Source organism: Hippopotamus amphibius, chromosome 10 (assembly GCF_030028045.1).
Source record: "Hippopotamus amphibius kiboko isolate mHipAmp2 chromosome 10, mHipAmp2.hap2, whole genome shotgun sequence".
In the NCBI taxonomy this organism is placed as follows: domain Eukaryota; kingdom Metazoa; phylum Chordata; class Mammalia; order Artiodactyla; family Hippopotamidae; genus Hippopotamus; species Hippopotamus amphibius.
Window position 1 is genome coordinate 716,664 of NC_080195.1, and position 25,426 is coordinate 742,089.

Genomic DNA, 25,426 nt, shown 5'->3' on the forward strand with positions numbered 1-25,426 from the left:
CTGCCCCTCCCCTGCCCCCTCCTCACTCCAGGATCTGCTCCGCGGAGACCAAGGTCCCCTCAGCGACCTCCCCCGCTGCAGGCGGGCCTGCCTCCCCGAGGCACCAGGCGGAGCCGTCTCTGCTCTGCCCCGTCACGGTGACAAGAGCCTGTCGGGGTCTCGGACACGTCCCTAAATGCAGGTGGCGTTGGTGGCCCCGTCCACACGGGGTGGCTGGAGCGTGTGTCCAGCACCCAGAGTGTGGTGTGTAGGGTCCTGCGGTCACGCTGGGCAGCATGCGGGGAACCAGCCTGGGCTGGGCTCCTGCACGGCAGGCCTGCCGCCTGTTTGGAAAGAAGGGATGCATTTGCACTGGGGGGCTGCCCCAGGGGCCTTGGTTTGGAGGGCAGGGGGAGAGACCCCCAGGGCTGGGAGTGCTTGTGTGTGGCTGTCTTGGCTTTCCTGACTCTGGCTCTTTCTGACTCTGCTCGGGAAAAGGAAGAGGCCCTTTCCAGCTTCTGGTGGAAGAGCCTGGCGGCCCCACCTCCACCATGCTCACAGGTGACCTGGGTCCCGCAAAGGCACAGCCTGCGGCCCCTTGTTCCCTGTGGGACCTGGGGTGCGTCCCTGCTGCAGAGCCTGGTACCCGGTTGTGGGCCTGCTATGTGAGGGCTCAGTGTTTGTCCGTTTTAGTGTTTTTACTGCAATACAATATTATACTTCTGTTCATAATTATTTGTGTTTGAGAGATGAGTCGTAATCAAAGTAAATTTTCAATATTAAAATTAAGTGATAAAATACAGTTATTATTTCAGCTAAGTAATCTGAGTCACGTACAGCTGTGAACATGCATCTAATGTGTACAGACGCATATGACAAAGAGTTATTGTCATTTTTTTTAGAAAGGTATCACGTAAAACACTCGGAATAGTAGATTCTTCACTGCTCACTAGGGGCAGGGCAGGGGCGGCGGGTGCGCAGTGCGTGTGACTGAGGCCGGGCCCGGGAGTAACCGTCTCTCTGTCTGTTCTGTTCGCAGAGTCGCAGTGCACCCTCTGCGGGGAGCCGGAAGGTGAGTGCCGTCCCTCGTCACCCCTGCCTCGGTGGGCACGGCCTGTGCTGTGACACACGCTGCCGAGCCTGTCGGAGGCAGGTGACAGACCCAGAGCACGTTCTCTGTGGTGTTTGATGGAAAAAGTGAGTCAGAGAATCAGAACCACAGACGGGGTGAGCTTCGGGCAGGAGGTGCCCATCCTAGAGGAAAACTGGCATCACACCCAAATTGCAACACTTCTGGTTCGGGTTAAGGAGTTTCAGTTACTTTACTCCAAGAAATAAATGCCGATGTTAGAAATACACATTAATTGGCTTTAAATAAATCAGCTGGTGGTGCTGACGGGCCCCACGTGAAATGAGGTGTCTGCAGACTCTTCCTTCCTTGCTGTCAGGGACGGAAGCTGAGGGGGTGGGTCAGCGCAGCCAGCCCCCGGCAGCAGCGTGCGGTGTCCCCCCCACGAGGCTTCCGCACACGCACGTCATCACGCCACCAGGAAGGGGTCTGCCCACACGTTGAAGAAAAGTGAGCATAGTGTTAACTTGGAAATTCCATCAAACACTGTATTTCCTTGATTTTGTGGTTATTGAGATACTGGGACTAAGTCTGGAATTCTGTGTTGTTTACGGAATATATAATGATACGCAGAGCCACGGATTTTAAAGTCTTAAGCGTCACTGTCAGGAAACGTGAACTTTGGGCCCCTGGTCTTTCCAGGGTCAAAGACCTGTGGGGTTTCCTGGTCCTGGGGCGGGTGACGGTGGGCGCTGGTTTCAGCAGAGCTGCGCTCCCTCCTGATGTGGGAGCCGCGGGGATGCTGGGGGCCACGGGGTCGTGGGGGTCAGGGGTGTCTCGGGATGTTGGGGGGGTGTCGCGGGGCGACTGATGGAGCTCTCCACCGTGTCCTGCCTCCTGTCTTCTTATCGTGGCTTTTCCCTGTCGCCCCCATGGGGGCCCTGCCCACGCCTTGGCCTCCTGTTTCATCGCTTCGCCCCCCACCCTACACCGCCCCCCACCTTTGTGGAACGTGGTCAGCGTGCTGCACAAACCACAGAGGTCGTGAAACGTGAAGTCTGGTGCGCGGTGGCGTCTGCAGACTGTGCTGTTACAGTCTCCGTGTTTCCGGAGCTGCGGCCGCGTGCTGTGGGCTGGTGGTCCTGTGCACGTGGTGGTCAGCCTTGAGGCCCGAGGGGCGGGGGCAGGGGCGAGGAGAGGGGGACGGGAGGGGAGGGGCGGTGGGGAAGGGGAGGGGGAGGCAGGCGCGTGGTCCCCAGGCCTCCAGGCTCTGGGCCTGGGTCCCTTTCCGTGGCGCCCAGGGCGGCGGGATGGCTCTGGCGTGGACATGGGCGCGCCCCTGGCTGGGGGGCAGCGTGGGGGCGGGGGGGGCGGGGCAGGTCCAGGCGGGGGCCCCAGCCGCGCACGCGGAGCAGGCCCGCCCGACCCGGACCAGCTCGGGGCCGCGTGCGTCCGCCCATCTGAGGTCCAGGCCTGGAACGCGGTCAGCCCAGCCCAGGGGGTTCTGTCCGGGGACGGGGGCGCACTTGTTCTTGTGCTGGGCAGACGGACCTGTGAACGTCGGGCTGGAGGCCGGCTTGACTCGGGGGCAGAAGGACCCAGCCGTCCAGCCGGCGGGGCCCGAGGGCAGCGGGTCTCAGGCTGCGGGGCCGTGGCTGGACCCCCGCGTGTCCCTCCCCTCCCCCACCGCGACCCCCTTCTCTGCGGTGGTTTCAGGGGTACAGACACGCCCGTGGGGGGCTGCCAGTCAGAGAGCAGGGCAGAGCGGCTGGCGCGGCCTCCGCTGCGCCTTGTTTCCTGAGAAGCACAGTGGCATGAATATTCATACGTTTTTCAGTCATTTAAGTCATGAGTCCAGGTGCGGGCGGACTGGTGCCGCGAGCGGAATCCCCAGTCGGCTCCCCGCGCCCATCAGCGAGTGCGCGGCCAGGGTCCGAGCGGCGGCATCACACGCGCAGGGCAGGGCCGATTGCTGTCGGGGCCGTGGACGGGTTCCCGGCTGCACCGGCGAGGCGGGAAGCACCTGTGTGCGTGTTACTGATGGGCTTTCCGGGAGAGGATGCAGACCGAGCAGTTAGCGTTGTCTCGCTCCGTAGCATCTGTCCAGCCGGTGAGACAGGAGCGGGGCTTAGGGGAGGCTGGATGCCTGCCCTGCTGTGGCCTGTGTTCCAGAGAACGTGAGAGTTGAACGGTATATAAAATGTAGATCACATTTCAATATTGCTTACACTTTCTACTTTGCAAGGTTTCTGAAATTTGGATGGCTGTGTTTCTATGAGAGGAGCATGTTTAATGGGATTTGCTGTTATTTACTTGTCTCTTTCTTTCTACTCAGGATGTACAGACCTCTCAACTCTGAATGCTTGAAAGAGAGGGGCTGTGAAAGTGGGGGACATCTTGCCATTTGCGGGGATATGGTGACCACTGTGATCCCCTGGGACGGAGACCCGTTCCAAAACAAAGCAAAAAAAAAAGTTTAAAATTTACTACGAGTAATCGCATTTGTTAAAATAATTTTCTATAATAATTAATAGTAAGACTGTCTCAATCCATATCATTTCCCTAGTGGTTCCTGTCATTGTGTAGACATTGGAAGTAAGTAGATGTTATATAGCAAGAAGGTCACCTTCTAAGATTTTCTTGACATTGAAAGTATCTCTGAAGGTTTCGCATGATATAATCCATCACTTTAATATAGGAAGATAATGTAAGGGTATATGATCCTTTTCAGACTTTATTGATAGATACGTGATACCCCTTGCTTTTTAAGAAAACCACAAAGAAAATTATGGACATTGGGTGGGACCACAGATGTCAGTTCATGGATTTGTCTATTTGTTTACACTTTTGTGGTTCGCCCTGCCCTCCTACGCAATAGATTTTCTGATGTGGGAGGACAGATTCTGATGCCTGACAGGGCTGAGGAGAACTTATTTGAAATCCACTATAATGTAATAACTATGTCTTACATTTATGTTACTTAACCCAATTAAAACTAAGAAATAAAATAGGCTATTATGATGTAAATTTGGCACGAAGGAATGTGCTACAAAAATGTTAGGATGGACTTTAGAATGAAGGATGTTTCCGTGATAGAGGCCTTAACTTCATAGCTTCAAAGCAGCGGGCCATTGGTGGTGGCATCGGTCTGCGTCAGATCATGGGGCAACGCCAGTCAGGAAACAAAATTAAGGTTAAAAAAAGAGAATCTCAGTAAGTTTAAAGTCAGGGATTTTCTTTCTAAGTCTCATTTTTTTTTTTTTTTTTACTTTGAGCATTTAAAAAGAGAAATTGCATACTGCTCCTGGAATTTTGGACAGACATACAGACTCTTGTATTTTACTGCAGAGTCCAGAATACCTCTTCTTTCGTCATAACCCATGAGTTAAAAAAAGGAACATTTCCCCCTGTATTTATAGTATTATGTTCTTGATTTTTCTTAATACAAATAATCAAGATTTTCCCTGCAAGAGACTCTAAACAGTGGAAATCTCCACACTATTTTTGTACCTTAATTGAGAATGTGTCATCCTGAGATTTTAAGGTCTCTCAGCAATTAGGGAAAACAATAAGGTTGCTTTTAGAAAACGGGGCATCAAAGGGTTTAGAGAGAAGCGTTTCCATCCCTCCTCCTAGCTCTCAACCCTGTCCACAGAAGTGCGGGCGTCCATTCTGAAATACAACCCGTGCCCCTTTTGTTTTAAGACCATACCTTTTTAATTGTATGCTTTGGATAAACATCATTTTTTCTGATTGCTCTTCTCGGATGGTTAGTGGAAGATACCATCGGTTATTAAGTTCTCCACATGTGCCAGGCAGTCTGGAAAAAAAAATCGTGTTGCTTAGGAACTAAAGAATTCAACTCATTTTTGAGAGAAAACAGAACTCTGCTCCAGCCAATCTGTCTTCTAGGACCTTAAAATGGTCTGTGTTATAGCGGAAATCAGAAGATACTGCCTAGGGTAAGACAGAGAAGGCTGTTCCTCATAAAGCTTCATGATGGGGGCATCAGAAAGCGTGGAAGACTGTGCCGTCCCCACTACGAACATAAAACCGCTGCAGGGTTTTATCAGCATTTGCTTTCGGCACACAGTTGAACTTGAATGAAAGAAAAAGAGGGAATCGCTCAGGTATCAAGAATTAGGAGAGGATTCTAAACCTGAGGATGGATATGAGTCCAGGGACAGTGGCGCCTGAGAATTAAACCCAGAAGGGCGTGGGAGCGGGCAGAGCACTGCCACCCAGGCAGCTGAGAGGCGCCAGCTGCACCTGCGGGGCCTGCCGGGGCGGCGGGTGAGGACGCTGGAGCTGAGCCCCGGGGATGACACCCGGGAGCTCAGCGAGTTTCCCCATTTGGGAGAGAAAGACTAGAAAACACTGGCCCAAGAAAGTACAAAGGAAGCTTATCACGTTTCCAGGGTCACAGGTAGAATATGGTTACCAACAGGGTACTCACACTTCAGGCACGGATATGAGATCTGAATTTCCACCACCTGTGTCAGAAGGCCCACGTGGTGAAATTAATGTGAACGTTGTCCCAGAAGCAGAAGCATGTAGGATTCTGTCCAAACCTGACGGCTGTGGCAAAATCTAAATTACATATTCTCTACAGGATCTTTGACAAAACAGGGCTCCAGGGACTCCTCCAGTTAAAAAATAACAACCACCAGTTTAGATAAACATACAATAAAATATAACCCGTATAAAGAAACTTCGGGGGTGAGAAAACACAATAGAAAGGTGAGAATCAATGGACCTGCAGAGACATTGGGAAGGTTTAAAATTACTGAACAGATTTTCAAAAGGAAAAGAAACCATAATAAAAGAACTATCTGGTATGAAAACAAAGACATTAAAAATCCATGTATCTAGAAACAAGAAACGTCATTTAAATTTGCTGTTGTGCCGTCTTTATAAGTGGATTGGGCAGAGCTGAATAGACAGTGAGCAGACTGGAAACGTCACGTGAGGATGTTCCCTGGAGTTTTGCATGAACATATAAAGCATAGTGTAAGACAGGAATTCAGATGCATGGAAGGTGGCTTGAGAAACACAAACAGGTGTCTGGAATTACCTGAGAAATGAAAGAGAATGGAGAGAAGGGAAGCATGGCTCAGGGAAGGAAAGGTTGAGATTTTTCCAGAACTGAAGCAACTGAAGAATGAAGCTGTGCCTCTCAATCTGCAGACTCCCAATACTGAAGCCAATAAATAAAGCACATCCACATCTTACAAAGCCAAGCTTCAGAATATGAGAGACCAACAAATGGTTTTAAATGTAGCCAAAGGGAACGTACAGGCTACCGTGATGGGAGACACCTGCCATCGTCAAAACTGATGCTAAAAGGCGTTGGCGTTGGAGTAGTATCTAAATATTACTGAGAAAATAAAGGGAGTGAGGAAGATACCACATGTGCAATTGAAATCTCATTAGAGGAGGAAAGACAGAGGAAGAGAGAGAAGAGTCTCCGATAACACGAAATACATGAGAGAAGTGACTCAAGTATTTTTACAGATAAATAAAATCATTATTTAATGATAAAAGGATACTGCTCGAAGAAGCTAAAACAGTCATTACTTTAGACTCAAATATGCAAAAAAAAAAAAAGAAAAGAAAAGAAAAGAAAAATAGGATCACAATGAGAAACCGACAAATCCAAAATTCTGATGGGAGACTCCCCTAATCTCAGCGTGTGCACAGAATCTTGCAAGAGGGAGCTGGTCCCCCAGGGAGAGAGGAGCTCCCGGGCGCTTCCTCGGCTCCCAGCATCCCTGCTGGGAACCCGGTCTCCTGTCTGCTGAAGGGAGTTCTTGACAAGGTCAGGTTTAGTTCTCTGCTCAGCCTCCATCCTTTTATACTGTGGCTCTGTGGCATGCCAGCACATGCTTGCCCAAATGATCTGAGCTTTCATTGGCAGTGTTCGCAGAAGTCCAGGACCCTCTTGGCTTCAGGATGAACAGAGATTCGCCTGGATCACACTCTCCCAGTGGAGCATCTCTGCCTTCCCTTCCTGGGGCCCCCAAAGCTCAGCACGCCCGCCTTGCAGCCTCTCCAGTCTTCATAGCCTGAGGCAGACAAATACCTGTTCCAGAAGCATAGATCAGAAATATCGTTTCCTTCCTCAAATGGCGTCAGGCTTCCTCGCCATCGATAGGATGAGTCCACATCCAAACCCTGCCATCGGCTCGCCCCATCTTGCCTTTCCCACCTCGTGTAGCCGTGAGTCACGCGTGCGTCCTCTGGATTCTGGTCACCACCTCCTCACGCAGGGCTCCAGGAGCGCGCTCGGGCACTGAAGGGTTTGCTGCCACACGGCGGGCAGAGGACAGAGGAGGGCTGGTGGGGACCGTGTGTGTCTGTGTGTCTGTGTAAGATGAGCAGAGAGAGGGGACCAAGGGACACACAAGGAGTGGCTGGCATTTGCCTCAACAGAGGTTAGTTTTGCATGTACACGGAGAGAGGAGACTTGCGACGTATTTGTATTAAGCACAGAAGAGTCTGGAAAAGCCTTCAGGGCCCAGCTCGAGTGCCATCTCCTCCCCCGGATACCTGCTAGAGCATAATGTATGCCAGACTCCGAGCAGAGCGCCGGTAGTGGGGGCCCTTTGGGCACAGGGGCTGTCACCTCATCTTTACACCCCAAGGGGCCCAGTTGCGTATTTTTGAACCAAATGCATGAAGCCGACCGTTAGGGCATCTGGTCTTATTGCCAGCAAAGGCAGTTACGTAAGCTCCACTTAGACTCAGAGGTGAAGCTACAGCTATAAAATATGATAAAATAGAGTGGAAATGGGGATGAATTGCACATACCATCTGGTGTCTGAGACTGTCACAATTATGCATGTATGCAGAATGATATAAAATGCACCAATGAACCCTAATTTGCAAATTTTAAATTTTTTTTACGTTATCCAGTATCTGAGATTCAGACATTCAGCTGGCACTGAAACAATTTTACCTCATTAATTTGCTCAAGGAATAAATAAATATTCTATGTTTCTGGTCAGTGGATAATTTAAATGTCAGGTTTTAGGTTTCCTGCTTGTGGGTAAAGTACTGTCTGTTTTCTTGCCACTAAGCTTATGCCTATTTGTTGCATTCTGAAGCATATTTGGGAGGTGAAAGCACACACAGAATAGATGCAGTTGAATGTTGAGAAGAGCCAAACTAGAGTTATTTCTAGCAATTCATAATAAACTCCTTTACAGTAATGGAAAAAATGGCTAAAGAGAGAAATTTTACATGAGGACAGGCTCTGACGTTTGTCTCCCACGTTAGGATGTTGCCACCTTGAAAGCAAGAACTTTGTTTTAAAATTTGAATATCATTCATGCCATCCCAGGATCCATGCATAACATACCCCACATCTAGGTTGTCTTTTGGTTGATCTGATGAGAGTACAGTCTCGAGAGAATTCTTCCCATCTTCTTAAGCTCCAGGAGCACAAAGAAGTGGAGTGCTTCTATTTCCTGAGAATGAAATGTCCATGCAGAGGTTAAATATCTCCACTTACTACCTCTTTTCCTGTAATTTTCTAACCCTGAGTTTTATGCTGTACAGTGGCAAACATTGTGAGAATCCTTTTGGGAGTCTCATTCTGACGTGGCAAGTACCAAGACACTTTCAAAGACAAGAAGCATTTCTGTACCTTGGACCTTCCGGCAGAGTTTGCTTTGTGGCACAGCAGCCATTCTGGTGCCACCAACCTTGTAAATCCACTTTCTCCAGTGGATCCACAGAGCAGCAGCAAGGCCCTGCCGATCAGTGAGACAAGTCTTGGAGGTAGAGAGAGGCAAGGAAAAGGCCTGGTTGAGCAGCAGGGTTCCTGATTTGGATGTAATCACATCTCAGTATCCAGGGCTTCCGGGCAACTGCCCACGGTCTCACTGCTCATTCTGCCCGTCTCTCCTGACTGCACTTGTGACTTCATGGCTGCCTTTCTCCTGGATTTTCTTCGTTTTCCTGCCTGCATTTCACAAGCGTCCAGTGAGTCCCAAGACGCTCTGCTGGATGCCGGGAAGAAAGGCTGGAGGGTGCTCCAACCCAGAGAGGGTTCTCCGAGCTCTGAGAATGTGTGGAAAGACCATCCACCATGGGGCCAGGGCATCTGTTGTCAGTGTTTCACAGAGGAGATGATGTGAAGCCAGGGTTAAACCACTGACCTTTCTCCAGCAGTTGCCCCAGAATATGTGTTTACAGTTTGGCCGGGAGTAAGGTATTGCTTGGCTTTTAAGTGGCTGACAGAGACGAGGAGCCCTTCTTGCTGATCCCTTGTTACCATTAATGATATGTGTTCATAGTTTTGCTTTTCTCTCTGATTGTTACATCTCATCACCAGTGTTACGAGTAAGAAATTATTGAGATTTTTACAGCATCTATCTTTGTAGAATGACCTGGGAGGTACACTTTCCCACATAGAATTACTGTGTCCTCCTCCAACCAATCTTGTGATCAAATGACCCAGAACTCAGGCTGTGAATCTACAAGTTAGCAAAATGCTTGCAGGAGACACCATGTTTTAAAAATAGGGCAATTGCTGTGGTGTCATCAGCAGACCCGTGGTCCTGGAACCAAAAATGCAAACTAGATTGACTCACTTTGCTAAAAATGTTGAACTAACAGTGGCTCTCTTTTTGGGATTCTTGAGGGGCTCTCGTGGGATAACGTGTACGGAAGGGATTGTTAGAGCCCACGTTTTCCTGGCTGGGGAGAGTTCTCAGGAAAGGCCTTCCTCTGCAGATGTGCTGCAGATGATGGATTTTTTCCATTTCTGTGTCCTTTTCCTGTAGTTTCCTGTTAGAAATGCCCCCTCCCTTCTCACTGTAGACACACGTCTTCCCTTCGGCTCAGCTCACTGTTGACCCTAACACAGAGCCCCGGCCCCAGCCCCAGTGGACCGCGGGCAGTTTTGTTTCTTAAGTATCGTGTGGACCTTGTCTCACCAAAAGTGGAAATGATGTGCGGGGTCAGCGGGGAGGGGGCTCTGTTAAACGGCGTAGAATTAGGAACTTAAGAGCGACTCAACTGTATGGACTCAGGAGGGTTCACGCTGGCTGGAACGTGTTTCTCTGAGACTAAACGTGTAAAGAAAGTGGGATATATGGTGTGGATGAGCGAGGCCCTTCGACGGATGTGATTATTGAGCGTCACAGCTTCATTGACGGATAGGATACAAAATCATTGGCTTTGCCCTTAAATACAGCTTCTGAAATACATGCCTGTTTGGACTCCTGCCTCGTATCCAAGGTTATCGACTTTCCTGGGGAGAAATACAGGCTCTGAGTCCAGTGGAAGGAGAGTTGGGCCAGGAATCAGGAGCCAGCGTCCCAGCTTCTTTCCATTGCTGGAAGCATGAACTTTCATGAGAAGCTGCCCCTGTGGACCTGATGTTCTCAGCCTGAAATTTCCTGAGTTGTGTTTCTACACATGCACGCACATCTACAGAGTGAACTTTTAGTTTCCGGTGTCTCCATTTTATTTTCTAGATACTCTGCATGGGCATCAGTTCAGTTTCCATAATGTTTCACATCACTGACCTTTGATTTAGTGAAACGCTGTGTCTTGTTATTAGACTTGTGGACAACGAAGGCAGATGGGAACTGACTGTTCAAAACTGTGCTGAGGACTGATCCACTTCCTGTTACTCAAGTTCACGATCCCTCCACGTCTTCATGAAGTCGATGGCGACTTTGGCAGATTAACTATTGCCGGACTAATTAATAAACTTAGTTAAACAGACCAGTGATGAATGCACAAAATAACAATGTGTGCGAAGGGGGAAAAAGACTGTAAATTAGGAATACAAGAGTAGAACTAAACAGGTTTTGGAACAAATCCAGCTTTCCCCCCTCGGAACCTGTAGACCTTGAACAAGTTGTGTCCCTTCACCGAGGCTGATGCCTTCGTCTGCAAGATGGGCAGAATAGGGCTCGGTGTCTGCATTCCCCGGTGGTTTGGAGGTTATGGTGGTTGGCACAGCGCCTGTACCCAGCAGGGACCCAGTGACGTGTGTTTTGTTTTGCTGTTTACTTCTCTGCTTGGTGGTCGGTTATCCCACTGCTGTGTTTCTGTTCAGTGCATGTTTGTCAGGTGTTACCCTAGGTGTTGGGGAAATACCGGATGAGGAGAGTGTGTGGCTGAGGGAGACCTGAGAAAGTGACAGCTGTGTTAAATAGCTATAAATAAACCGACCGTTGTGCAGGTGATGATGGCGGTTAAGCCATTGTTTCATAGAAAGTTGCTCCCAGTTATAGTAAAATGCGGCTCGTAAGGTGGAGAGGTAGCTCAGGGTGAGCAGAGAATGGAAGATGCAGAGAGGGAATCTTTTCATTTATTTATTTACATCTTAGGACTTTTCCAAGACGTAACTATAGAGACCCTTCACCTCCATCTGCCCGAACCATCTCCCTTCCTCGACGAAAGAGAGACCCCTCCACTGGACGTGCGCTGCCCCGCGGCGCCTGTGTCAGCACCGCACCCCCTCCCGTGCCAACACCTGGCCCAGAGCAGAGCGGCAGGAGCTGCTCGTCCACTCGGTTGGGGTCACTCCCTGTTGGGTCACCAGCAGATTCAACAGGGAGCCGCGCCGGAAGAGTTCCCCACGTTTGTCCTGACGCTGTTAGAGGCTAGAGAGAAAGGCAGAGAGTCCACGAACAAGTGGACCTTCCGTCAGTCCTTCCAGACCTTGCCGTCCTCAGCATTTGGTCTGGGAGGGGCATCGGGTGGGAGAGGTGTAGGATGTGGTTGGGTCTTTCTCAGAAATGCTCAGTGACCCTGAGTCGAGTGGCATTTCCCTTTGGGTCTTTCTGGGGATGCTTAGCTGGGGAGTCTTTGGAATACACCCCGAGAGCCGTCCTTAGAGGAGGAAACGGGACGGACCCTGAGGAGGGGACCTGAGCTTTGGTACAGTCTGCACAGGAGAGTTTGATTGAATTATATGTAAAACGATGACCTGATATGACCCTTTTAACAGGCCTGCTTATTATTGGTTTTGAATAATAAAATTAGAGTGATTTCAATATTCTCCATTTTCTTAAATTCTAAAATAGTTACTTAGGTATTGTGAAGCAAAAATAAGAAAGGTAATCAGATTTAAGAAGTAATAGAATATCCTTTTAGGTGAAACACAAGATGAATCGAATTTGAAGTGATATCTCTACAAACAGCCCTTATTTGGGGTTTGGGGTTAGAACCACTCATGTGAGTCAGTATGTTTCAAGGGTCTGTGCTGCGTGAGGGCGTCAAGCTAGGGGACAGCTGTCATCTAGTGGAAGGAAAGGCCCGTACGTCTTATAAATGCCGTAACACTCGCGACTTTGTTACGATTGACCAGAGGAGCTGCAGGTGAGTTCAGCTGTGGGAGGAACGATCAGGCGTCCGACCCTGGACGTGGGACAGCATCTGAAGCAGGTGGCGCGCTGGGCCCCACGAGGGGACAACAGCTTAGTTCGGAACCACGGTGCTGGGGTTCCAAGGGTTTAGAGGACTCAGACCGCAGGCAGCTTTCCACAGGAAGCTGCGGGTCTGTCTTATAGCTCTTCAGGGGGGCCCATGCGCTGTAGGCCTGTGAATACCCTGCAGCTGTGTGCAGAGCTTTGGGGAGTGTCTGTATGTGCTTTGGGGCAAAAGGACATATGCTTTTCATCCATTTCTCGTAGAGGTTTATGACCCCAGAAAGGTGAAAGAGCCATGGGTGTGGGGAGCCTGGAGGGGAGGATCCACAGTCTGTTCGTATCTCCGTGCTCTGTGTGTCCGTCTCCGCCTGGGATCTCAGACAAAACCCCCTTGACCCTTGGGAGCTGACCTCGGTCCTGCTTGCTCCGGAGTGCCTCCTCGGGGCCAACCCTCATGAGGAGAGAGAGAGTAAATAATACGTCCACATAGCTGCTGAGGGTGAGTGTTGTTTGGATGGATGTGGTTGGGTCAGTTTGGAGACAGGCCTTCACCTGGACCACAGGCACTCGCCCCGCCCCCCGGGTACCGAGTCACCGGGCCTGGGGTGGCCTGGGGAGCTCCTGCCACTGAGCCAGGCAGGAGACACCCACCTGCCGAGGACTGGCTTGGGGAGCGTAGCACTCCCGTCCCCACAGCTTCCAACGAAGAGCGAGATTCCAGGTGCTGACCGCGGTCCTCTTGCCCATCCGGCCTTGCAGCTGCGTCACAGTCGGGTCACCTGACTGAGTGCACCCTCCAGGTGGGTGATCAGGAGATCAGGCCCCGCAGCTCCGGGATGCACGCGTGCGCGGTGGGGCAGTGCCGAGACCAGCTCGGCGACTCGAGGTGAGTGACGGGTGCCGCAAGCTTGAAGAAGACACAGACACAGACTGAAGAGAAAAGTGGGACCGGGGGGCTCAAGACCTCTCGGATCAAGAGCCCTGCTGATTCATCCCAGGTTGCTTTTATTGAGTTCGTGGGCTAACATTCTCAGGTTACACTCATAAACAATCAAAGGCCTCACATGACTGAGGCAATTATCTTTGTTTACTTCCTGGGTCCGAGTTGAGCAGGTGTGGATTTGAGCTGGGGGTGGAGAGCAAAACAGCCCTGGGGGCAGGAGACCTCTCTCAGATATTAGGGGTCTGTGCCCCACCCGTGTTGGCCCCTCTGTGACTGTGCCTGTCTTAGGTTGTTCCTCCCTTGAGGAATCTTACCCGTCTCTGGCTAACCAGTCATCCTCTAGGGCCAAACAGGGTGATATAAGGAAGGCTCTATGCACCACCCCTGTTGGCCCCTCTGCGGTTGTGCCTGTCTTAGGTTGTTCCTCCTCTGAGGAATCTTACCCGTCTTTGGCTAACCAGCCATCCTTCAGGACCAAACAGGGTGATATTAGTCTCCACGCCCCGCACCCTCAGCTCCTCCACTGCTCAAGCAGGACATTCTGAATCCCATCGCTCGGCCCACATACTTTAACATTTTCAAGGTTTCAGAAAGGTTCCTGAATGTCTTCCCACAGGGCAGGAACGTGTGCCCGTGTGTATTTAGTTGTGTCCTGCTGCAGCTCCATGATGTGCAAAGATGCCTACACCTTTTCCAGAAGGCTTCCTAGTTTCTACAGATCCTTGGAGTTTACTGCATAAAAACATTGATTTGAATTTGAATTTAATCCAGATTCTCTAGCCAGTATGAATGCTTTAACTCAGAAGCTGTTTTTAATGAACTGGGATATATACTGCATGTTAAATTAAGATAAACTTGTTGTAGAATTCCCAGTGAGGTAAATGGGGTTCTGTTCAAAGAGTGAGGCTAGAGTGACATTGATGAATTATTCCAAGTGGGAGATTGTAAATGAATTTTCCAGAGTACAGTACCTTTGTATGTAGCCAAGAATTGGCTATATGCTTATTAATATTCCTTCTAATTTCGAAATCAGTTCAAAACCTGAGTCATTCAACAACCATTTTTCAGGTAGGAAAGTCTTTGTCGATTTAAATAACAGCTTTGTGATAAAATCGTTTATAATGCTGTGATGTCTCAGCCTAGCAGCACTGTCTGTTTATCACTCTTTAATTTGCATTTCTCAGATTTTTTTACATGGAAAATGCATTTTTAAATTATACTTTAATGTGTCTTAAGAGATAAGATTATTTAAAATAGTAACTCTTCTCTCCCCAAATGTCAGTGTGCTGGAATGAACACGCGCACACACACACGCACACACGTGCACGCACACGTGGACATAAGAACAGGTCAACATGTGTAGAAATATAAAACATAAAATGAGTGTCTTTGGATTCATTTTCTGAGGTAGATTTTTAATTTCTCTTTTTTGTTGTTGTTTTAATGGCGGTCCAGCTCAGTTGAAGCTAAGAATTACATACCTAACACTCAGAATAGTAACAAGAGGAGGGAAGAAATTCCCCTGCTCTGAATTTATTGACTTGACAATGCTCCGTATTTCTTCAGTTTCCTCATTCGGGAACTTTTTCTAAATACTCTTTGCGGATCCTTCCTAAAACAGCAGGACGCGCCGCGGCAGCCACGACCGCGTGCTCCCTGTGCGCTGCCCCGTGTTCCGCGGTTCACGTCTGCCAGACTCGCTTCTCTCAGTCTCGTCCTCAGTCACCATCAGGGACAGAGCAGTGAGGTTGCCCGCCCGGTCACGCGTGATCCGTGAGCGCCCAGGTCTGAGTGTGGAGCCACCTGCCTACAGCACCAGGGTCTGGCGTCTTCCTGAACGACCCAGGAGCATCTCTGTTGTTAGATACATAGAATTGGATGGTGATATTAAGGATGGGGGGGAGATGTCCTTGACGGTCACGTGGTCCCCATCCCTGGGTTGCAGTTACGTAAATGCAGGCTCAGAAAGTAAGAGCGCTGACACTGGTCCACAGGACAGGAGAGCCAGGCGTGCTGTCTAGCTTCTGGCAGAGAATTTGGAATAAAAAAGGCACAACGCGGCAGTAGAGTGGTGCCCTGCGTGTGGAGGGAAAGTCCCATGAGTCACGTGTCCTGCACGGCCTCGGACCCCAGCGCTGAAGCAAGAGGGTGGGGGCTTTGTGCTCGCCTCCGGAGTTGAATTCTGCGTGTGGCTGGAACGCCTCCTGGGGCCTGAGTTACTTTCCCTTCTCAGGTCTTTGCGTGGACACAGCAGCACAAAGGTGACGCAGAGGCTCTGCCTGTGAGTTTATAGGAAAGGCTCCAAGTCCACCGCTGCCACGCTCGGGCCTCTGGAGCTTCGTCCCCAGTCCAGAAAGAGGAGGACACGTGTAAAATAAATTCCACATAAAATAAATTCCACATAAAATAAGGATTTTTGGAGACAGGAATAAAATAAAATATGCATTTTGTATAAAAGTCAGTATTACTTTTTGAAGCTTTCCTTAATTTAGGTGTTCCATATGTAAATGCTGTTTTTTATTTTTCTAGTCATTTTATTTTGTCCTTATTACAAAAGAGAACCACCACAAAACAGAAGGAAAGGAAATGAAAACAGAAGCCACCCCTCCTCCCAGGCCATGTTGGAGCCCTAGGCACGTGCTCTGGGGGCTTCCAGGGAGGAGGGCTGCCGAGCGCCCCCACCTGTGACCCTGCACCTGGCTGTGCTTGTGTCCTTGAGACGGCATGTCCTTCCTTTTCCCAGAAGCTGCTGTGTGAGTGCTGGTCTGAGGAGGAGCCTGAGGCCGCGTGTGGGACTTCCTGACTCCTCCCAGGGGGGCCCCTCACCCCCTCCCTCTTAGCATGTCTGTTCTGTGTAACACACGTTAGTACTTAGGTTTATGGCCCAGTTTTGTTGGTTTACTTTGTGCTGTTGGTGACAAACATGGACTGGGTGACATTGCTTAATTGATGTATTTTTCTATCAGTGAAAATTATTCGTGCATCTTGAATTGGAAGGAGACATTATAATTCTCTCATTACAATGAATATAATTACATGTTCATTTTGTGGCTTTCACTTCCTAGCAGAGGTTTTGAGGATGTCCTAAACACAGAAGAGATATATTTGTTTGCTGACTCAAACCACGTCTTTCCTCATGACCTGCGTTTCCACTCGCTGTGAACTCTGAATGCTCTTCCATGCCGTGAAATATGCTTTTCAGCATCATTTTTAGTGGCTGTGTATTGTTGCAATATATCAGGCCCCTGTGGTGTATTGAATTAATCCCCTTTTCATGGAAATTTAAGCTGTTTCTAATCTTTTTGCTAGTATAAATTATACTTTCTTGAATATATTCATAGCTTTTATCTGTATGTTCCTTCATAATTACTTCCTAAGGGTAAATTCTAGAAATCCTAGGAATACAATTGTTAATTCTGAATGTGGTTACCTGATCAGTGGATTTTTGGAACCCAAGAGTGAGGTGTCACGTACGCTCCTTCCCTCCTGGGGGAGGGCACAGCTGTTCCGCCAGGCGTTTGGAAGCTCTGTTATTTACTGTTGTTATTAGTTCACAGATACCTGGGCAACCTGTTTTCACCAGGCTCCACAGCGAGCACCAGGGACACGGAAAGAAACAGAGCAGGGAGGTGCAGGGAGATGTACGTGTGTCGAGAGGTACAGAAAATAAGATGCGTGTGCTGTGACAGACACAATGTCCAAAGGGAATGGCCTGTTTTGCCAGGTGGCAGGTGGGTTATAAAAAATGATCGTAATAGAGGTGAGGCTTGAACTTGGTGGAGAAGGGTGTCCACGTGTGAGCCAGGCAGGTAAATGGCATGGGGGCCTCCAGGTGGGGCGCAGCTCACCCGCCAGCTCACGGCACACCAGTGGCTGCAGCCCGCCCGCCAGTTCACGGCACACCAGTGGCTGCAGCCCGTTTGCTCCTGGCCGTGGTTCTCATCAGAGTCACCTGCGGTGTCCTCCGTCTCCCCAGGCTGCGGGGCAAGTACTGTGCGAGGGAAGGGACGTGGGCGCATCTGTGGGTAGGAAGACGTGTGATGGGATGCGTGTCTTGAATCTCCGCTAATTTGACGCAGTTCTGGACTGGGTATCAGGGGGGAGGTTGTAGGCGTGGGAGTCACCAGACTGCTTTCCGGACAAAGCCATGACTGTGCTTGATTGGCCTGAGTCAACAGTGAGGTTTTGGTGTTGGTTTTGGCCACGCTGCACAGCATGTGGGATCTAGTTCCCTGACCAGGGATTGAACCTGCCCCCCCTGCAGTGGAAGCGGGGAGTCTTAACCACTGGACCGCCAGGGACGTCCAGCAATAAGTTTGTTTTTTTTTTAATTTTCACGTTTTAATATAATCAGAAGTTACGACTTCATTAAAAACAAAACAACAGTAGAAAAGTAATCCAGCCACCTTTGTTGTCCCTTGGCTCCCAGCTGAATCACTATAATCTCCAGCAATAAGTTTTTAACGGTCTCTTCCAATTCCAGCATTCAGGACACACGGTCTTTGCGTTTTCCATTTATTCCGATAAATACCAACACTAGATCAGACACAGGAGCCCTGCTCAGGCAGCACACAGAGAGGAAGAAGGGCTGCGTGGTTCTCTCTGCGCCAGAGACCTGGGTAAGGCCAGACAAGCCACGCGTCCCCGGGCTCCTCAGTTTATTTACATATAAAAGTGAAGGAGAATCCATGGACCTTGTAAGATCCCTTCCAGTCCTGGCTGCTGATGGTCACAAGGCCGGCCCCTGGCTCCAGGGAGCCTAAGCTCCGAGACCCCGCTCTCCATGTCGTCCACTTGCTCTTGAACACGGTCAGCACTTGCCTACTTCTTTTATTGTTCGCTGAAGAATAAACGAATTCCAGTACGATTCCATCCTTATGCTAACTTGAAAAAAATTAGCTCCGCTTTATTTGCTCACTGGTGCTGTCAATAATGTGATGGATTTTTAAAATTCAGGATTTAGTAAAAATGATACATTTCTTTTAAAAACTTATGTTAATATTTTTAAACTAACCATTTTCATCCATGCTGCACAATAAAAAGTAAATTATTATAAAAGATGTACTTCTTTAGTGAAGCTGTGGGTGTATTGAAGTAAAGAGACCCCTGTGTATCTGATTGTATTCAGGTTAAAAATGCTGTATCTGTGCTGTCACCATCCTGTCTTTATATTTTATGCACATTCGTTTATAAGGTTTGATACATGAACTTGGGATGAAGATTCCTTTGACAGTGAGAGGCTTAAGGCCACACAAGTGCTTCACTGTTCATTCGATTAAAATATGAGCCCTGCGCCGTCTTCTCAAAGGAGAAGACATTAGAAGATACCTATGCACAAGTGTCCTTCACGTTGATAAACCCGTGACTATTATACAGAAATGCTTTCTTCCAGTTCAGATTGGGAGAAAGAATATGTAGGAAATTAACACTATTTGGAAGGAAATAAACTTTATTCACCCCAGGGAATAGATTTTAACTGCGTAAATTTGCAACACAAGAACAAAACAAGCAACAAAAGCAAAAATAGGCAAGTTGGACTACATTGAACTAAAAAGCTTCTGCACAGCAGATGAAACCATGAACAAAATGAAAAGGCAACCTACTGAATGAGAGAAAATATTTGCAACCCTTCTACCCAATAAGGAGTTAATATCTAAATATGTAAGGGACTCAGATAACTCAGTAGCAAAAAAAATCTGAACAAAAATGGGCAGAGGGTCCAAATAGACAATTTTTTTCAAAGAAGACATGCAGGTGGCCAACGGGTACATGAAAAGATGTTCAACATCACCAACCGTCAGGGAAATGCAAACCCAAACCACAATGAGAAGTCACCGCACGCCTGTCAGAATGGCCATCGTCAAAAAGAACACAAATCACAAATGTTATCAAGGATGTGGAGAGAAGGGACCCCTCCTACACTGCTGGTCTGAATGTAAATTGGTGCAGCCACCATGGAGAACAGCATGGAGGTTCTTCAAAAAAACTAAAAGTAGAACTACCGTATGATCCAGAAATTGCGCTCCTGGGTATTTATGCGAGGAAAACCACATCACTGTCTCAGGGAGACATTTGTGTCCCCATGTTCACTGCAGCGCTATTCACAATAGCCAAGACATGGAGACAGCCTCTGTGTGCATCATGGATGAGTGGGTAAAGATGTGAGACGCGCACACGCACATGCACACGCACACGCAGTAATGGTAACTACGCAAGGGGAGAGGTGTTAGCTAACTTTGCGGCAGAAGTCATTCCACAGTGTGTACGTGTATCAGATCGTCATGTTCCACGTCTTAAACTTACATGGTATAGGTCAATTATATCTCAGTAAAGCCGAAAGAAAACAGAACAAAATAATATCTTTTTGTGAATTTGCAGGTGAGAGGTGTAACTCGTGTGGTTTGATAGTCATTCTGTAGTAATTTTAAACTAGAATTTCCTGATCCTGAGAGTCCTTTGTAAAAACAACTTTAAAAAGTCTTGATTATTTTGACATCAGAGTTTCTCAACTCTTTGATTTTACTCTCCAGAATGTTCTCCAACTCAGTTTCAGCTCAATAAACTTGTACAAGCCAGCTGTGGATGGGCCTGTTTTGCGCTCTGGCCCCTGTGGACACGTAGGCGTGTGCCTGTGACGCCTGCCCCCACTGACTTTATCAACAAGCAGGAAAGCGAGACGTGTTCCAGCCCGCGCCTCCCGACAGGAATGAGGGTCACAATCAAGACACAAAGATGTGCTTTGGAGGGAAGATGGAGTTCCAGGCGTATGAGTTTTTTTTTTTATTTAAATTGCTGCATAACTAATTACCACAAGTTTGGCGGCTGAAAGAAACACAGGTCTATTGTGTCACGGTTTCTGTGCGCCAGGGGTCCGGGCTTAGCGGGGTCTCCGGCGAGACTGCAGTCCCGGTGCGTCCAGGGCCGACGTCTCACTGTCAGGGTCCCCGGGCCACCCGGAGTCTGTCCACTGCCCCAGGGTGAAGGAGCAACGTGGACAGGCCTCACGTCGGGAGCCCAGGATTTCATGTCTCTAAAGGTTGCTCACGTAGGGCCTAGTGGTCCCCGAGTTCTGACTTCACTGGGGTGCTTGTGCTCGGAGGTGGTGTGACGGTCTCTCGGTCAGCGGTTTCTAGCCAGTGGCTCAGGTCTCCCTGGGGCCTCCTCTGCAGGGCCGGGTTTACTGATCAGACCTCAGGCCGGCAGCCGAGGATTGGAAGCAGCCGAGTACTCAGCTTGCAGTCTGTCTGCACCCCGCCCCGCCCATCTCTTGCCATGAGATTAACAGTGACCTGTGAACACCTAACTGAGAGAACCAAGAGGTCTGCCTGAGTCACAGTGTGTATTTGTTCATATCCATTTAGTTGACAGACATGCATTGATTTTCCTCCTGTCAGGAAAACAGACCCCTCTCTAGGTGTTTAGCCAGAAGGGATTCAGGGGGAGGGATTAGGAACAGGTGATGGTGTGGGGGCAGGAAGAGGAGACAGGATTATGGGAGAAGTGATGTCTGGTGAGTGTTTTCTGTTTGGTGGAGAAGGAGAGGGGCGCCGTGGGGGAGGGGCAGAGGGGGAGGGGCGTGTGGGCCACGGGGCTGGAAGGGAGCTCCGGGCAAGCTCTGGCCCCCTTCCTGTTTGCAGGTGTCACCTGCCCTGCAGAGGTTCTTAAGTGGGGCCGAGAGGGCATCCCCCACCCCGACACAACGCTCCAAGTTTCGTGTGCAGTTTTCCAGGGAACAAGCCCACTGCTTTTGTCTCCGAACCTGTAAGGGGAACTTGGGTTTGCAGTTGCTGGGCGTGAGCTGGGGATCTCAGAGACAGCTCTGCGGCGACCTTGGCCAAGAAATGACCTTGCCAAGTTTTCTCTATAAAGTTGGGATCATAACAGTTTCCAGCTCAGAGTGTGTTGTCAGATTTCAATGAGATTATGTGTGTCACATTTTTGTCATAATGCCAGACATGTAGTAATAATTCAATTAAAAAAAATAAGTGCATAAACGTCATGGGTTTTGTAATGAGTCTGTACGCTGTCCACGGCTAAGCAGTGCTGACTTAGCAAGCTCAGAAGGCACATACCTGCCAAGGCTGAGGTTTGTGTTTTGAGCCAGGGGTCTCTGTGCCCGAGTTTGAGGCCAAGACCATTTGCGAGTTGACTTTTCCTGTCGTTCTGACCGACTTGGGTCCCTGCCCTTAGATGCCCCAAAGGGCTTAGAGGCTTAACGCCCAGTTCCTGACCTCCCCTGCCCCTCCCTGCCGGGTGCAGGCTGTCAAGTATCTGCCCCCAGGCAGCCCACGGGCCGAGGTCGCTGTAGGGCCGAGCAGGCGTCCAGAACAAAAAGCACATTCCAGGGCTGACGGGTGCTGGGCCCAACATTGTTCTCACCAGGAGCCTTAAATCAGCATGTGGACAGAGCACAGCACCACGTGTCCATCCTGAGACCCAGCCCCTGGGTCCATCCATCTGACCGGAACTGACCGCTGAGGCAGAGCTCCTCCTGCAGCTGCTTCCCCGGGAGTCTGGCTGAGGGAGACGGTAGCAGAGACGAGGGGAGACTTGGTGTCCCTCACCTTGTCTTTGACCTGCTCTGGATGATGTGGTCACTGTTAATGAGTGGACGCAGGGGGCTTGGAGCCTGAGGGTGTGTCCCTGCTCCGAGCCTGCTGGCCTGCCCTTATCACCCTTGCGCTTCCCCAGAGTCCCAGCCTGTTTCTTTTGTTAAGGAAGAAGCACGATCGTTTGGGTATTACATATTTGTTTTAATTTATTGAATGAAAGCTATTTTAAAATAAATTATAACTAGATATCCTTTTGCTCCACTGAAAAGATAAATTATTTCAGTAGCCACAAAAGACAGTTTATTTCAGCCCCAGTGCTTGGTTTTGCTTTGTTATAATTTCTAGCTTTCTGTTTGGCATTTTGTTTTAACTTTCGAAAATGACAGTGATGGTACTGGGAACACTTTTATTGAATATTCAGTTTTCTTTTAGTAAGAATTCTCTTTGCCACCTAACAGGCATCTTGAAAGTGTTTGTACACTGTGGACTTAGAATTCTAATTCTGGGAGTCTACCTGTGGAAATAAGTAAACACTCAGGAAAAGCTTTCCTACTAGCATGTTTATTGCAGTCTTATTAGTAAATGCAAACAGTTGGAAACCACTGAAGTCTGATAGTTGCACAACGTAGTATCCATGCAGTGAAATCATGTATCCTTCCAGGGTGATGCTTTAGAACATTTATAAAAATGTGGGAAATGCTATAGTGTATGTTTTTAAAGTAGCATCACTAAGTAATCCATAGATGAATTATAATGATGTAAAAAGTGATCATCTTTCAGCATGAAACTCTAGCTTCTTGTGTCTTCTCCTTCCTTGTTTTTCATATATCCCAAATTTTCTACAATAAGTTTGTGGCTTTTTTTTTTTTAAGATTTTTTTTGATGTGGACCATTTTTAAAGTCTTTATTGAATTTGTTACAACATTGCTTCTGTTTTATGTTTTGGTTTTTTGGCCGCCATGTATGTGGGATCTTAGCTCTCCAACCAGGGATGGAACCCACACCCCCTGCATTGGAAGGCAAAGTCTTAACAACTGGGCCGCCAGGGAAGTCCCAGCCTGTGGCTTATTAATGGGAAAACTTGTTTCAAAATTATTATTGCCCAGTCCCTAGACCAGCAGGAAAGTCATACTACACATTCTGAACTGCAGGACTTTTTCATGTGAGTAGCTAAGTGCCCTGATTTCTAGAACAAATGCTAGTGGCCACGTAAGCAGTTCCGTGGGGTCTTGTATTTTCGGTAGAGATTTTCTGAATTGCTTCAAAGAGACCCATTAAAATGATCCTATCACATCATTGAGGGCCCACATGAGAAGAAGATGCAAGAGAACGCAGGCTTCCCCACCTCGGTACCGTTTTGAACATCAGTTCAGAGAAATGAGGATTCACTCCAAGATAAAGTGATGATCCAGATACAAACTGAGACTTGCCAGCTGGCTCCCGTCCGGGTCGGTCCGTTTCTCTGTATTCCTTTTACGTTCTTCTGTTCACCCAAAAACCCTCTTCCCACCCCGCTGTGTTCCTGACCTTCCAGGCTTCTACGCATCTCTTTTGCCTCCCAGTCTCCCTGCACCACATTCCCAGGGCTCCACAACCTGCAAGTTGCCTTATTTACTTTACTTTTGGTATTTTGCCAAAATTTAGCACAGTTATGTAGAGTACAAATTCTACCAGAGAAGGTAGTTTCCACATGAAATTTAATGAGGAGAACTTAACATTTGCGTCATAGATTTCATTGAGCACCTTCTCAATGGTTTCCATGGTGGAATAAGAACATAAGCGGATGAAAAAACTATTTTTGGTTAAAACATCTTCATATCTACCATGTGAATGGTTGGTGCCCAGATTCATTGTTGGAAAAACAGTTGATACATTTATTTTTTTAAAATGCCTTGTGATTCATCTTTCTCAGCAAGCTCAGTCATATTTCAAAAAAGACAGTAACAAGTGAATGCAACATTGTGCATTTAGATTAGCTTTAGAAGATATTTGAAAAGATGCTTATAAATAGAAGTTGCCCTAGAGAGGATATAAGACATGCTTTGGCTTTGCTGCATAAATATTTGGTGTCTTGGTATTGTAGGGTAATAATAGCCCACCATCCAGCTACACAGACAATGAGACACGTCTTTTTGAGGAAAGAATTCTGCTGATTTATATAAAAAGTGTGGCTTTTCTAAGCCGAGAAAAATAGCTTGTAAACAGGGAAATTTTTGTGACGCGAGACCATAAATGCACCTTAAATGTTTCCACTTTTGACTTGTCCACCCCCATTTTTCTTTTAGACCAACAAATACAATGCGTAGAAATGAAAATGGAAAGAGGTTTTCGGAAGGGTCTCTGGGGCCCACAGGTGCGCCTCAGTGCTGTGCCGTCCGAGAGCGGGCCTCTTGGCCTTAGTTTGCGCTTGTATAAAATGAAGAAAGTCGTGTATGTTCAGAACCTGGAGCTGTGGCTGGAGTGGTGCCGGGGTTCGCGTGAGCATCCCTCTGTGGGTTCCACGCCGGCACGCCTCCAGCCTTCCGGGCGACGAAGGCCTCTGTGCGGCAGCCTCTGACGCTGCTCACAACGGCCACGCGCAGCTCCTTCCGTCCCCGGAGACTCCTGCTGGGTCTCAGGGCGTGAACGGGAGAGATGCGAGTTTCCGTCCACGCCGACCTTCAAAGAGTGTCCTTCGTGCGCTGAACTGGACCCCTCCCCACTTGTCTGTGAACTCACACCATCTTCGCTTTACACAGTGTGGGGAAAGTGCCTCGATCTGCACAAATGTATTCGAGGAGAAAACCAGTCTCCAGAGTGATGAGAACGGTACACAGTCTGGACGGAGGGCTCATGTTTAAATTAACCCACAGCAAGTTATTCTAGACAGTTACCAGCCTTAGTGAGTTATTCGTAGGAAGAGCGGAGCCAGCTGTGTCATGTGCAGGCGTCTCGTGTCCCTGGGTGTGCTTGGCTGTGTCTGGGTTCAGTGTGTGCACAGGTGAGTGTGTGCCCGTGACTCTCTTGGTTTAGAGAGAGGAACTCCTGCAGAGCTGCCCACTGTGCCTGAACTTCGGCTGCTTGTAGGCTTCCTTTGCAAAAAATCACGTACGATTTCCAGCCCGAAGCTCAGGACTTAGAAACCTGCGGTCGTCTATGTAAGAAAATCTCTAAGGAGAGCAAAATCCCGTTGAATCTGTTCTCTCTTTGACGTTAATATTCAGAGCTGCTCTGGCTTCTCTCTGATGTAAGAAATGCAAATGCACTTCCTGGGCGGGGGGGGCGGGGTTGGGTGGAGTGGGGGGGGTGGTCCCTCAAGCGAGGTCTTGGACCACTCTCAGCCTGAAGGAAACTCATCTCTGGGTTTAAGTGTGTTTATGTCTTAGTAACTACTCTGAAGAGCCGGGTTTGTCAGGAAGTGTTTAGAGACTGAATCAGGTAAAGAGAGCAGGAAGTTTGTTACAGAATTGCTAACAAATGAACTGGAGAAAGTAAAAGTCATTAGTATGTT

The 25,426-nt window shown here is 48.6% G+C and overlaps 1 protein-coding gene across 1 annotated transcript in view; it reads left to right on the forward strand.

Moving 5' to 3' along the window:
* Positions 1-25,426, forward strand: part of DLGAP2 (DLG associated protein 2) — a 520,454-nt gene that overhangs the window by 211,871 nt on the left and 283,157 nt on the right. The window contains exon 2 of the mRNA XM_057696969.1: positions 1,019-1,051. The gene's annotated coding sequence lies outside the window, so the exon portion shown is untranslated. The remainder of the gene's footprint in view (positions 1-1,018; positions 1,052-25,426) is intronic.